Source organism: Macrobrachium nipponense, chromosome 1, assembly GCF_015104395.2.
Source record: "Macrobrachium nipponense isolate FS-2020 chromosome 1, ASM1510439v2, whole genome shotgun sequence".
NCBI classification, from domain to species: Eukaryota; Metazoa; Arthropoda; class Malacostraca; order Decapoda; family Palaemonidae; genus Macrobrachium; species Macrobrachium nipponense.
In genome coordinates, this window is record NC_087200.1 from 190,129,752 (window position 1) to 190,141,383 (window position 11,632).

The window sequence follows — 11,632 nt, forward strand, 5'->3', positions numbered from 1 at the left end:
GATATATTAAGTAGCGAGTTTATGCTTTAATATATTAGTTTATTGTTTACAAAATTCAACATTAAATGCTACAATAATTAAACACATGAAGAAAATTCTATACTAAATTTGTAAAATGACAAATTTTTAATCAATTTGTATTTTTCATAGCTAACAAACCAGAGGTATTAACAATAGGATAATCTTCTTGTGCCAGCTGGTAACCAGTTAAAAACAATCAAAGATGGTAAAGTAAGGAATCTGTGACATCTTGCTACTCATGCGTATAGAGCTAGTCTTTCTTTGACCGCCTTGGAGGGTAGTCATTTTTGCTCTCCTCCCAAGCCAGATGCTTTTTGCCCATGATTTCTTTTTGTTTCAGTGTGTTTCTGTATGCTTTGTTGTTATCATGGAGCCTTCTGACTTAGCAAGGCCTTGTCAACGCTTGTGTCCAGGCATTAAGGGTTTTCCATGCTCCAGGTTTTTGGCTGCTACTATTACAGATTCCCATACGACTTGCAGTAGGTGCTGATCTAATTTTTGTACCAGTGCCAATCCTAGCCCTGAATGTTGTTCCTGGCCTAAGTCACAGTGGAAGGTGTTTTACAGGAAGAGAGAGCATCGTAGTTTCTACTTGTCCTTCTTGGGAGGGTTTTCATGTCCTTGTTTGGACATTTCAGCATCCCCCTTTTCCAGTGGCGTCCCCCATGCAACGGTTGTATCACTGTCTCCTCTCTTTTCTTCCATCGATTTGTCGTTGCAAGGACTGGGAGTTGTACAGAATGAAAACAAGATGGCAGTTGTTTGGGTGTCTCTAGGCCTACAGGGTTCCCCCTCCTTGGATGGCCTTTTTTGCATTTCTTGGCAGCTCGTAACCCCGTCAGCCCTATTGGCAGTCCCCACACCTCCAGGCCTACATTACTTTGGCTCTCGTGTGCTGCCTCCTGGCGGGACGCCTGTGTTAGCATCAACGCTTACTGGGTCACCCTTTATCGCTCTGCCAGCGAGGCCTTCGACCAGTGCTGACATTCAAGATGTCATGAGATTCCCAGCCTCCTGTCAGCCTATGACATCAGCTCCAGTGGCGTCTCTTCCCTCAGTTGCTGTGATGGCAACTCATTCGCTTATTACGTCATCTATTCCTCTCGCTGAGCCATCAGAAACATTGTTCCAAGCCATGTTTGAGAAGCTGGACTGTTTTTTCGAGAGAGGTATTCTGCTCTCTCTGGCAAGAAGAGTTGTAGAGGGAGTAATTCTTCCCCTCCCCCTTCCAGCAAGAGACGTTGTAGGAGAAAGAAGCTCTCTCCCCCATCTCCTGCTTCTTCGTCTCCTCCTCCTCACCCTCAAGTTAAATGTTGGAGAATTATGGACTTTGTGGCATCATATTCTGTGAGTGAGAGGAGTGCTTCACCATCTTATCGGCACGGCAGTCTCTCTACCTTTCACGTACGTGTAGGTAAGGAGTGTTTCGTTGACTTCTCTACACAGCCTTATTGGTGTTTTCAAACATTAGTCTGCCAATCACCCCCATTTGTGTCACCATACATTTTATGCATACAATATGACAAATTTTAAATCAGTTTGTATTTTTCATAACTAACAAACCTTTGATCTTATTGTAAGGAAAAAATTCTCTAGCACCTGCTGAAATCCGGTTAAAAAAAAAAAAAAAAAAAAAAAAAATGAGTACTATAAGGATTTTGGTGGCAATGGGAGCTAGCCAAGATGGCAGAAATGACATGGGCATAACCGACCTGCCTTAAGCCATCTCAGCTATAACATTGATTTTTTACGGTTTTTAAGTGAGGAATGTTGTGAAATGAAATACCAATGCTATCAGCCTCACCTGGGGGCTCTTTCCTGGTCATGTAAGAGCAAAGGATGGAGACCCATGACTCCGATCTGTTGGACGAGTGTGATGTTCAACTACCAGACTTCTGAGCCTTTTGAATAGTAAATGGAATTTAACATCATTGATTCAAAGATAGGCTTAGATGAACACATTGTCAGGGACAATAAAGCTGAAGATAACCAACAGGTCTGTTCACTGTCAGTCCCTCTCTCCCCTTGCTGGAGAGAAGGTAGGAGCTGCATCTATTAATCCAAATATAGGCAGGATAGTCAGTTATCTAGCACACCTGAATGCATGCCCATCAAGCATACGACAGCTTGTTATTTGTTCTTTAGAAGGATGTAAAAGAGAGGATAAGGAAGCCAGTCCAACACACACCCCCTCTTTTGCAGCTGTACACCTTAAGCAAGATGCCACCTGTCTTTTTTGCTGCTTGATGTAAGACTTAATTCTTAATTATAAATTTTGTTTTGAGATATTTTGCCTGTTTTGCAATATAATGCGACAAGTTATGTTCTGTTACATTTTGTTACCTTTGCTCTTTCTTGCTGCATAGTTATTCCTATGCAGTTAGGCTACATAGTTATCATCAACTTGTTTTAGCCCATGAAGCTTTCTCCTTAATTCCCTCTCTAATTTGGTCTTGCCTTTTGATATAATGTAAACCCAGCTTGGTCTTAGACTTGGTGTTTGATCTACAGGCAGTCCCCGGGTTACGACGGGGGTTCCGTTCTTGAGAGGCGGCGTAAGCCGAAAATCGTCGTAAGCCGGAACGACGCTTGGAAATATGTCTTAAACTAATAAAAAGTTATAAAAACCTTACTTGTAATCCTTTGGTTACACTACATGTTGTTTCCTGTAGTTTTATGTACAACCTGGAGTTATTTTCATAAAAGAATGCTGGTTCTTGAAGGTAAAAACTATTGTAATCCTCTGGTGACACTACATTCTTGAAGTTTTATGTACAACATGGAGTGATTTTGCAAAATCTTGAGGGCTACAAGAACAGCTGATTACTATTTACGTATCATATAGACTAATTAAAGTAAATGTATCTTTAAATAGGCTTATATATTAGTATCAACAAAACATTTCCTGCCATGAGTCAGAGGCCGTTTAATGAAACGAACACTTCTCTGTCCTATCTGTTCAGAAAATAAACGTTACGTCAATCCCCGAGACCATTGTTGCCAAAGCGTCTCTCTCTCTCTCTCTCTCTCTCTCTGATCAAATTACATTGGAAACTTGACATACGATTGCCCTAATATACGAATGTTTTGAGATATAACAGAAAATTTGCGAAAATACAAGCTTTGATATACAACGAAATATTTGAGATACGATTTTGCGATGAGTGTTAGTTGTATAGGCGACCGATAAATGGCGTTCAGTCTGTTTGTTTGTTGGTGCTGCATGTTAACACGTCGTTGTTTAGTTCGTTGTATTTGCGCCTATTTTTCGTGTTATTTGTCTATTTTATTATTAACCATGGGTCTCAAAGCTAAAGACAAAGCAGGTGATAAGAAAAACCCAAGAAAATGATTTCGATGGAAGCAAAACATGAAATTATAGCAAGCATGAACGTGGCGTTCGTATCGTCGATTTGGCAAACGAGTATGGTCGAAATCCTTCTACAATATCCACGATCATCAAGCAGAAGGAAGCTATAAAAACCCCCGAGACCATTGTTGCCAAAGCGTCTCTCTCTCTCTCTCTCTCTCTCTCTCTCTCTCTCTCTCTCTCTCTCTCTCTGATCAAATTACGTACTGGATAATGTCTCTCTTTGGATACTTCGATTTTGCCAAATATTGAGGGCTACAAGAACAGTTTGATTACTATTTACGTATCATATAGACTAATTAAAGTAAACGTATCTTTAAATAGGCTTTATATTATTAGTATCAACAAAACATTTACTGGCATGAGTCAGAGGCCGTTTAACGAAACTAACACTTCTCTGTCCTTAACTCGGAGCGTCGGAAGACGCCTCTCTCTCTCTCTCTCTCTCACTCTCTCTCTCGTCTCTCTCTCTCTCTCTCTCTCTCTCCTCATCAAATTACTGGATAATGTCTCTCTTTGGATACTTGGAATTTGCGTTGTAATCTAACCAGAAACTTCGTTTTGTTATTATTACTGGAAACAAGCAATGATTTTTTCATTATTTGCGCTTTTGGACTGTTATATGTAAACTAGTATGTATTCATTCGCTCGGAAACTAGTTCCGCATATGAGGCGTCACTAAAAAACGTAGAAAAAATAACATAAAAAAAGTGTCGAAAATCATCATAATTCAAACCGTTTAACGAAACGAACACTTCTCTCCTTAAACTCGGAGCGCGGAAGACGCTCTCTCTCTCTCTCTCTGATAAATTAGGATAATCTCTCTGGATACTTGGAATTTGCGTTGTAATCTAACCAGAAACTTCGTTTTTGTTATTATTACTGAAACAAGCAATGATTTTTTCATTATTTGCGCTTTTGGGACTGTTATATGAAACTAGATTTATTATTCGCTCGGAAACTAGTTCCGCATATGAGGCGTCACTAAAAAACAGAAAAATACAACAAAAAGTTGTTTGAAAAATCATCATAACTCAAAACCGTTTAAAACGAAACGAACACTTCTCTGTCCTTAACTCGGAGCGTCGGAAGACGCCTCCTCTCTCTCTCTCTCGCTTCTCTTCTCTCTTTGTCTCTCTGATCTCTTTTCTCTCTTTTTATTTTCTCCTTTTTTCTCTCTTATATGTCTGATCAAAATTACGGATAACTGTCTCTATTGGATACGTGGAATTTGCGTTGTAATCTAACGTTTTACAGAAACTTCGTTTTGTTATTATTACTGGAAACAAGCAATGATTTTTTCATTATTTGCGCTTTTGGACTGTTATATAGTAAACTAGTATTGTGATTCATTCGCTGGACGAAACTAGTTCGCATGGATAGGTCGATGCACTCAAAAAACTAAAAAACTAGAAAAATACAACAAAAGTGTCGAAATCATCATAATCTCAAAATTTTTGTTGTAATCTAACCAGAAACTTATTTTTATTAATATACTGTGCTAAACTATAAAGGATTTTTATCATAGTATGCGTTTTTTAAAAGCGTCGTTAACTCGGAGCGTCGGAAGCGTCAGCGTCGTAACCTCGGAACAAGCGTCGTTACCCAGGACGGATTTTTCCATTGAATATTTAAGAAAAAGCGTCGTAACCTCGGAACGTCGTAAGCCGGAACCGTCGTAACCCGGGGACCGCCTGTATTATTGTTATATCTTTTTTCTATCAAGCTCCCAAAAAGAGAGGCCTGTTTCTTGCCACCAAACCCTTCTATATTTAAACATCTTCTCAACCTCGTTTTATCAAATATTTTACTTCTACATCTTCTTACACTTAGTTCTGAAGTGTTATCTCTCTGAACAAACATAGTATTTCTTTTGACAACACAGTTACTTAAAATGCTGTAATGTTTCAGTCTTTCAAATGATATGGATCTCAAGAGGCACTGAGATGGAAGAGGGTTCTCTTGCTACAATGTGGTGGTTTCATGACCCATCATATGAGACCTCTCCTTGCCTTCCAACATGGATTCACTCTCCCCCTTGACACAAGGAAGAAACACATATCAAAGTTGCAAGACCTTTAGACAGAGTTTCCAATTTTGGCAAGTCGTCTCCAAGACCAGTAGCTGTACTTTCTACTGTTCCTGTCTATGGTTCTTGCTCCGACTTGGAGGGTGAGGAGGAGGTGGGTGTTTCTATGTTCCATCCCCCTCCACTCGTTCCAGTTTTGAAGGATGAGAAGTCCCAGGAAAATTCCTTAATAGTTTCTTTGCCTCCCTTGCTCTTTTTGTTGTAGTATGTTCTATCACAGTTTCTCCGTTTTGTTTCCTACCTTTCAGCAGATAATGGGTGGAAGAATACATAGTAGCTGGAGAAAGAGGACTCACCATGGGAGCGACAGGCAATGAACCGAGTTCAGCCACTCGATTTTGGTTCGGGTGTGTGAGCTTCACTTGTGTAAGCTTCCAGGGTTCCCTTCCCCCATCTCCCACCCCCTTCGACATTGGATCTGCACAAGTTGAGTCTTCTCCATTTTTTTCCATAGGTCACAACTGTGTCTTCATCAGATGTACCTCCCTGTCCATGTGTCTGCCATCAGTGCTACTCCCGCACAGCTCGTCTTCTTTCTCCTTCCTTGCGTTGTCCTTCAGGACATGGGTGAGATCTTCTGTGTCTGTGCCAGAGTAGTTCCTGGCATATTTGGATTTCTCTTCCCTGTATTTTTTCCAGAACCTCCCACAATAACCGAAACATATGAAAACGGTAACAATAATTCCCATAATGAATAATGTAAATCAAATTAATGCATTCTAGACCCCCAAAAATATCAAATACATTTTATAGAGAATAAACAGTTTTCCATACAGAAAACAATGAGAAATAAATGTAACTAATGAAATGAATAAATGAACATTTAACATCACTCTTACCTTTATGGAAAAGACCTGTCAGCGTATGGAAGCTGGAGAGGAGGAGAGATGGAGGAGAGGTTATTGTTTGGAAGGGGAATCTCCCTCCGGAGGGACTTCAGGTATCAAGGACCTATCTGAGGTTACTTCCCGACTTCGTTTTTTACTGGCACTAGGACCAGCTTGCGAGTTACTGAACCCCTGTCGCACAACAAAACTATCCAGAGACATTTGTTTCTGGCATTTCTTTAAAATTTGCCTGCAGTTAAACACGACATTTATTGGGATGATAATCCTCCACAAAATTTTTATATCATTCCACTTTGCAAACATGTCCTTAATCCCTGAAGTAGGCACATTATGTATGCCCATTTGTTTTCTAAATTTTTCAAAACGGCCTCTGCTGGCCTTAAATTCACTAACAAGAGCACTTGTTGTAGGCATTTCCTCACTGACATCACCATGCAACTTCCCCCACCCCTTTACTACAAGTTCTTTCTTAAAGTCTATAGTGTTTCTTGCCTCTTTTACACAAGGGCTAGCACTTCAAACTTTTTTTGACCCAATGATGGCTTATTTAGCACTTGCACTCGAACAAAAAAGAACAAAAAGCACAAAAACAACAAACACAAAAGCAGAATGGGGCACGAAAGAAGTGATGCTTTGTTTTGGAGCTCGATACGGGAACTGGTCATGCGCTCGGCCCAGATGGAGCATTTCTGAGTGTATGAAACGTGAGGAAATGTACGATAAGAGAAACTTTTGCAGAAAAAAAAAAGTTAACGAAAACCAAAACATACAAAAACCGAGGTTTGACTGTAAATGCTTAGGGCCTTAAAAATTAGTTTTGTTTGGGCATTTCTTTATGTCATGTTTGTTTCCTATCTAAATATAATGGGAGTGAAGTTTAACAAGATTCTTAAAAGAATCCAATACCTTTTTACAATTAAATCTAAAACGATAATGGCATTCATAAATTTCAATTCTGTATTTACCAGGAGCTGGGTATTGTGACAGTAGCCAAAGAAAACTACAGGCAGTCCCCGGTTTTTGGCTACAGGCAGTCCCCGGTTATCGGCAGACTTGGTTATCAGCGATCCGGTTTTATGGGGTTTGTCTAGCTCCATAAAATCGGCGATTTATGGCACCATAACGGGACAAGTTCTGGCTATTGGCGCCATAAGGTACATATAGATGCTTATGACGCTGATAACCGGGGACTGCCTGTATTCACTCGAAGCTCTCTTTGCTTTGGTAATATTCTGATCATCAACTACATGTTGCTTATTTTATCTTTAATATTTTCCCATTAGTTTTACTTCTAAGCACTGTGTTCCTTCCATATCTCGTTCATATTAAATAAAGTTACAGTACTTGAGTATAATAAATATATGCTTTAAATAAGTCAGTGCGCAAATGTCTCCTCCTTCTTCCAAAACCTGTTGTAAATTGTTACTGGGATAATAAATTTCATTATCTAACAACTGTAAATGACCAGTCATCCTTTAAAGGATGAGAACTCCAAGAGTTGACAAAAAATAACCTTGCAAGATCTGATAATGTATACAATTCACTGAACAATAGCTACCTTCTTGAAATGGAAATGGGTGGAATCCAAACCAAGAATACCAACAAAGCTATTGTTAAAATCAGCCTTCTATATTAACAGTATCAACAAAGCAAAAATCAAAAGGCTTGATTCATTGTGCAAGTATATACAGCCAAGTCTTTATCATGGAGACAGAGGCTGCTTCCCTACTGTACCATAGTACAGCTTATATGAACATGACATCTTAGAAGAAAAAATGTCAAGCTCAGCTGGTGATGAACACATCAACAATCAACATTAAAATGGCAACAAAACATTCAAAATCTTTTCTACATGGCCTTAACATACCATTCAAATGCGAGTTTATGTAAGCATGTGCGTGTAGTAAGTTTTACGCATGTAGGTGTGCTTCTGAGCGCAGTATCACTCAATTTATATTTCATTACAAGTTTAGTTGACTCTAATAAGATTATCACACACCATAACATTACACAACAGAATATTTCATCACTATTAATATTTCACCTCAAATATAATCTTCACATTCTGGTAAAATATTAATAAAAAATATTGACTGCAAATTTCATCATGAATTTTGTCATGGATGTTGGCAACATGTTGAGCTAGTTTTAAATCATCTGCCCTTCCCTCAACCATAAGTGTGTGTTATACACACACAAGCTAGGGGATATCAAATGTGTTTGCCTCTTTGAGGATGTCAATTTTCTTGGTTTTCAGTTTTTATGCAGTCATGACAAATCACACAAAAATAAAAAATTCGAAAATACAGTAAAAAATTAAATGAGATAAAATGAAATGTTTAAAAAAATGACAAGAGTGTATTGATGCATGTGCATTATAACCTTTAATGTATGCTTGATGTATTTCACTATATGTTACAGTGCAGTACTGTAATTCCTTTGACAAAATGTGGAAAAACCCATCCCACACTGCATTTCTCTCCCAAAGCCCTCAATCTTCTGAATCCCCCAGCCCCAGCTAAGAAACTTTTCCTAGTTTCCCACATTCCCCAAGCCCTTTCTTAGTCTGTTTATGGATATAAGCATTGTTAATAGCATATCCTTTGACCGTGCAGCACTACAAACCATTGGAGCGGGGTCCTTACAAGATTTTTAAAATTTATGAACAGGTAAGTGTCGAGTTACGACAAGGTTAGAATCTTGCATGTCAGTAGTAAAATTTTGGCATAAATTGATTTGCAATTCAGTGGCCAGATATATAAGCAAACCCCATGGCCTAACTCCTTTCACCTACAGCATACCAAAGTTTAATCACCATGAAGATATTCTTATACAGTAACTTTCCTATCAGTCTTAACAATAATGCATTTTCACACTGCCCACTTTCAGGGTAGAAAAGGAACAACTGAGCAAAGAGGCTTAGTTTGTTTGTGCCCATATATACATGTGAGGGGAGGCGGGTGGGCTCCCATTCTGTAATTACTTGGTAAATATATATATGACCTTATTTCATTTTATTATAAAAATGATATTGTTATGATACAATAAAGTTTGTTCATACTTACCTGGCAGATATATATATAGCTGTATTTTCTGAAGTCCCGACAGAAATTCAAAAACTTCCGGCACACACAGTGGTCGGCCAGGTGGGGTTAGTACCCATTCCCGCCGCTGGGAGGCGTATCAGGAACCAGTCCCATTTTCTATTCTATAATTTTTATTTCCACTGTCCCCTGAGGGGAGGTGGGTGGGTACTTAATTATATATATCTGCCAGGTAAGTATGAACAAACTTTATTGTATCATAACAATATCATTTTGTTTTTTCTGAAAACTTACCATGTCAGATATATATATAGCTGAATCCACCGTTGGAGGTGGGAAGGGACAGAATAGAAGGATTTTGGGAAACAAATGCATGCAAGATGATTTACATCTTGGTTCCACCTGTTTTAGCATTTGCTGGCTTCGTGGTTATTGCCACGTAAGTCTGCTTGTGCTACTAGAGTTGCCAGCGAGGTAGAGACCTATATAGCTGGTGCACTCCAGATGATCTGTCAACAGGTGGGGCGAGACCACGACGTGACTAGACCAATATTTGACCCATACCATGAGGGCTAAGAAGTAAAATAAATAATATATAAAAATATATATCACCACCTGACCAACCTAGCCAAAGTTAAGGTGTGTTAACTAAGGCTTAAGAGTTAAGAAGTCACCGTTGTCGGCGACTCAACTACTAAATTAAGAGCTCTTCCTAAACCATTTTCTACAGGATAGGATGAGTGGTACTACTTGCCCCCAAGATTGTGTCTGCAGACACGTATGGCCCTAGCGAGCAGCAGATCTCATATGCCATCTTCACATCTCGCAGGGATGTGAATTGAACACAGAGTTGCTTCGCTAAAACATGGTACTCAGGATGTTGCTGAGTGCCATGCTCTGTTGAAATGCTTCCGAGGCCGCGCCCTCACCTCGTGAGCATTCAAATCAAAAGATTTCAAATCTTTGTGCCAACACAATGAAGGAGCTTTTTTGAAAGAACTCCTTAACAATAAAGCCAGGGTGTTCTTCGATATGGGCAAGTCGGTCTTTTCGGAACACTGCAGATGTTCCGTACGACTTCGACTTTGAGTTTTATGTAGATAAAACTTGAGAGACCTGACAGGGCACAGGACTCTCTCTGGCTCCTGCCCAATAACTTGTGCCATCCTTGATTCCAAGCTCCTGGCCCAAGAACAAGACGGGTTTCCATTCTTAGGCCACAACGGAAGGCTTAGAGAACGCACCGCCTTGTGTTCTCTAATGCCAAAAACTTCTGACGATGGCTGAAAACCTCACTAACCCTCTTTGTCGTATCTAGGGTGGTTTTAGAAAAGGGCCTTCCTGATCACGTGCAAGAAGTTAACAGGTAGGAGATGTTCGAATGCTTTGACATCAAGAACTTCAGACTATGTCTAAGTTCCATATTGAAAGCTTCGATCTTGGACATGCACAGTCAGTCAGTCTGTACTAAAGTCAGGTGACCGACCAGTTGACCAGTCAGACGCCATCAAGGACAGCAAGGCTGTACCCTGAAGACCATAAGGCACTATTCTTCGCTGAAGGATGAGTGTCTGGACTGCCTGGGCGATTCAAGCTAAGCAAACCATGGGGTATGAACGCAACCCAACGTCGTTAGCGAATCAACTCCTGAGCCACTCCTGACTCGAGCTTCTGGTGCCAGGAGAAAGGAGCGAGGAGCAAAAAGGCGATTCAGTCCCGAAGGACGAATGCCTGACAGTCCAACCTGGTCTCATGTTAAACGATCATCGGGGGTGTGTAAAACGCAACCGACTTCGTCAACAAGAAACTCAGGGCTACTATGTGTCTCCTGATCTCGCACGAGTGTCTGACTCCGAGAAAACAGGTGAGACAAAAAGTAGATGGTGAGCGAGTTTCGAGATTCCACAGAACTCAAAGATCGTGAAGGGCTTTGTTGTTTGACAGAAGCAAATCTCTGAGCCCAAAGGCCGTCAACAACATATTTGCGTATTCTTTAATAGTTGTGACTGCCAGCTTATCCCATTCTTCAAACGGAAAGGGAAGACGGCAATCTTATGCTGTCAACATCTCGATAGTCTGAACGTAGTCAGACTCAGAGCGGAGAGGTTATAGGTACCTTTCGGGTGTTAAAGTAGACCGACTCTCTCGGAAAAAGGGTCCCTTGAAGACGTGACCTCTGTGAAATCTAGGATTCTTGAAGGCCAACATGGGGCGATTAGCGTCATTGTCGCTCCTGTGATGGTATAAATCATCTTATTAC